Below are 3733 nucleotides of genomic sequence, written 5' to 3' on the forward strand. Positions count from 1 at the left end.
CTTTAGTTGAACCCTCCCTTCATTTCCATGTTCCCTAAGTGAGCTGCTAGCCCAGGGCCGATCCTAGGGTCACAGACGTCTGGGTGCAGAAATATTTCTGGTGCCCCCATGTGGGCGTGGCCATCTTACCAACTCCTCCCCTTTACAAATGTTTCTATGGCAATGACTCAAACACAGAGATGCTCCCCTAAGAAGTCTTTGTTACCCTGGGATCCTCCCATGATCTCTTAACAATAAAGCAAATACAGGAAGAGCGTACACTAATGAGACCTGGAGGGGAGTCTCTCTGATGCACACAGAGAGGGCTTCTGTTAGAGAGTCTGTTAGAAAGAGCCCCCCAGACATAGTACAGGAGATGGTCAGAGACTGCAGACATACTACAGGAGATGGTCAGAGACTGCAGACATACTACAGGAGACAGTCAGAGACTGGACATATAATACAGGAATTGGTCAGAGACTGCAGACATTATACAAGAGATGGTCAGAGACTGTAGACATGACACAAGAGATGGTCAGAGACTGCAGACGTTACAAGAGATGGTCAGAGACTGCAGACATGTTACAAGAGATGGTCAGAGACTGCAGACATATTACAAGAGATAGTCAGAGACATGTTACAAGAGATTAGGGTTGTCCCGATACCACTTTTTTAGGACCGAGTACAAGTACCGATACTTTTTTTCAAGTACTCGCCGATACCGATTACCGATACTTTTTCAGGACAAACCACCCCCCTACATTAGTATAGACCCCCCTAGGACAAACCACCCCCTACATTAGTATAGACCCCCTATGACAAACCAACCCCCTACATTAGTATAGACCCCCCAGGACAAACCCCCCCCCACATTAGTATAGACCCCCCAGAACAAACCACCCCCCCACATTAGTATAGACCCCCCCAGAACAAACCACCCCCCTACATTAGTATAGACCCCCCCAGGACAAACCACCCCCCTACATTAGTATAGACCCCCCCAGGACAAACCACCCCCCTACATTAGTATAGACCCCCTAGAACAAACCACCTCCCCACATTAGTATAGACCCCCCAGGACAAACCACCCCCCTACATTAGTATAGACCCCCTCAGGACAAACCACCCCCCCCACATTAGTATAGACCCCCCCAGAACAAACCACCCCCCCACATTAGTATAGACCCCCCCAGGACGAAACCACCCCCCTACATTAGTATAGACCCCCCAAGGACAAACCCCTCCCCCTACATTAGTATAGACCCCCCAGAACAAACCACCCCTACATTAGTATAGACCCCCAGGACAAACCACCCCCCTACATTAGTATAGACCCCCCCAGGACAAACCACCCCCCTACATTAGTATAGACCCCCCCAGGACAAACCACCCCCCTACATTAGTATAGACCCCCCAATACAATCCACCCCCCTACATTAGTATAGACCCCCAGGACAAACCACTCCCCTACATTAGTATAGACCCCCCAGGACAAACCACCCTCCTACATTAGTATAGACCCCCCCAGGACGAAACCACCTCCCCACATTAGTATAGACCTCCCAGAACAAATCACCCCCTACATTAGTATAGACCCCCCTCAGGACAAACCACCCCCCCTACATTAGTATAGACCCCTCCCAGGACAAACCACCCCCCTACATTAGTATAGACCCCCCAAGGACAAGCCACCCCCCTACATTAGTATAGACCCCCCCAGGACAAACCACCCCCCACATTAGTATAGACCCCCAGAACAAACCACCCTCCTACATTAGTATAGACCCCCCCAGGACGAAACCACCCCCCTACATTAGTATAGACCCCCCAGGACAAACCACCCCCCTACATTAGTATAGACCCCCAGGACAAACCCCTCCCCCTACATTAGTATAGACCCCCCCAGGACAAACCACCCCCCCTACATTAGTATAGACCCCCAGGACAAACCACCCCCCTACATTAGTATAGACCCCCCAGGACAAACCCCTCCCCCTACATTAGTATAGACCCCCAGGACAAACCCCTCCCCCTTCATTAGTATAGACCCCCAGTACAAACCCCTCCCCCTACATTAGTATAGACCCCCCAGTACAAACCACCCCCCCCTACATTAGTATAGACCCCCAATACAATCCACCCCCCTACATTAGTATAGACCCCAAGGACAAACCACCCCCCTACATTAGTATAGACCCCCCAGGACAAACCACCCCCTATATTAGTATAGACCCCCCAGAACAAACCACCTCCCCACATTAGTATAGACCCCCCAGGACAAATCACCTCCCCACATTAGTATAGACCCCCCAGAACAAATCACCCCCTACATTAGTATAGACCCCCCTCAGGACAAACCACCCCCCCTACATTAGTATAGACCCCTCCCAGGACAAACCACCCCCCTACATTAGTATAGACCCCCCAAGGACAAACCACCCCCCTACATTAGTATAGACCCCCCCAGGACAAACCACCCCCCACATTAGTATAGACCCCCAGAACAAACCACCCCCCTACATTAGTATAGACCCCCCCAGGACGAAACCACCCCCCTACATTAGTATAGACCCCCCAGGACAAACCACCCCCCTACATTAGTATAGACCCCCCAGGACAAACCCCTCCCCCTACATTAGTATAGACCCCCCAGGACAAACCACCCCCCCTACATTAGTATAGACCCCCAGGACAAACCACCCCCCTACATTAGTATAGACCCCCCAGGACAAACCCCTCCCCCTACATTAGTATAGACCCCCAGGACAAACCCCTCCCCCTTCATTAGTATAGACCCCAGTACAAACCCCTCCCCCTACATTAGTATAGACCCCCCCAGTACAAACCACCCCCCCTACATTAGTATAGACCCCCCAATACAATCCACCCCCTACATTAGTATAGACCCCCAGGACAAACCACCCCCCTACATTAGTATAGACCCCCCCAGGACAAACCACCCCCTATATTAGTATAGACCCCCCAGAACAAACCACCTCCCCACATTAGTATAGACCCCCCAGGACAAATCACCCCCTACATTAGTATAGACCCCCCTCAGGACAAACCACCCCCCTACATTAGTATAGACCCCTCCCAGGACAAACCACCCCCCTACATTAGTATAGACCCCCCAAGGACAAACCACCCCCCTACATTAGTATAGACCCCCCCAGGACAAACCACCCCCCCACATTAGTATAGACTCCCAGAACAAACCACCCCCCCTACATTAGTATAGACCCCCCCAGGATGAAACCACCCCCCTACATTAGTATAGACCCCCCAGGACAAACCACCCCCCTACATTAGTATAGACCCCCCAGGACAAACCCCTCCCCCTACATTAGTATAGACCCCCAGGACAAACCCCTCCCCCTTCATTAGTATAGACCCCTCAGTACAAACCCCTCCCCCTACATTAGTATAGACCCTCCCAGTACAAACCACCCCCCTACATTAGTATAGACCCCCAGGACAAACCCCTCCCCCTACATTAGTATAGACCCCCAGGACAAACCCCTCCCCCTTCATTAGTATAGACCCCAGTACAAACCCCTCCCCCTACATTAGTATAGACCCCCCCAGTACAAACCACCCCCCCTACATTAGTATAGACCCCCCCAATACAATCCACCCCCCTACATTAGTATAGACCCCCAGGACAAACCACCCCCCTACATTAGTATAGACCCCCCCAGGACAAACCACCCCCTATATTAGTATAGACCCGCCAGAACAAACCACCTCCCCA

Source organism: Aquarana catesbeiana, linkage group LG01 (assembly GCF_042186555.1).
Source record: "Aquarana catesbeiana isolate 2022-GZ linkage group LG01, ASM4218655v1, whole genome shotgun sequence".
NCBI classification, from domain to species: Eukaryota; Metazoa; Chordata; class Amphibia; order Anura; family Ranidae; genus Aquarana; species Aquarana catesbeiana.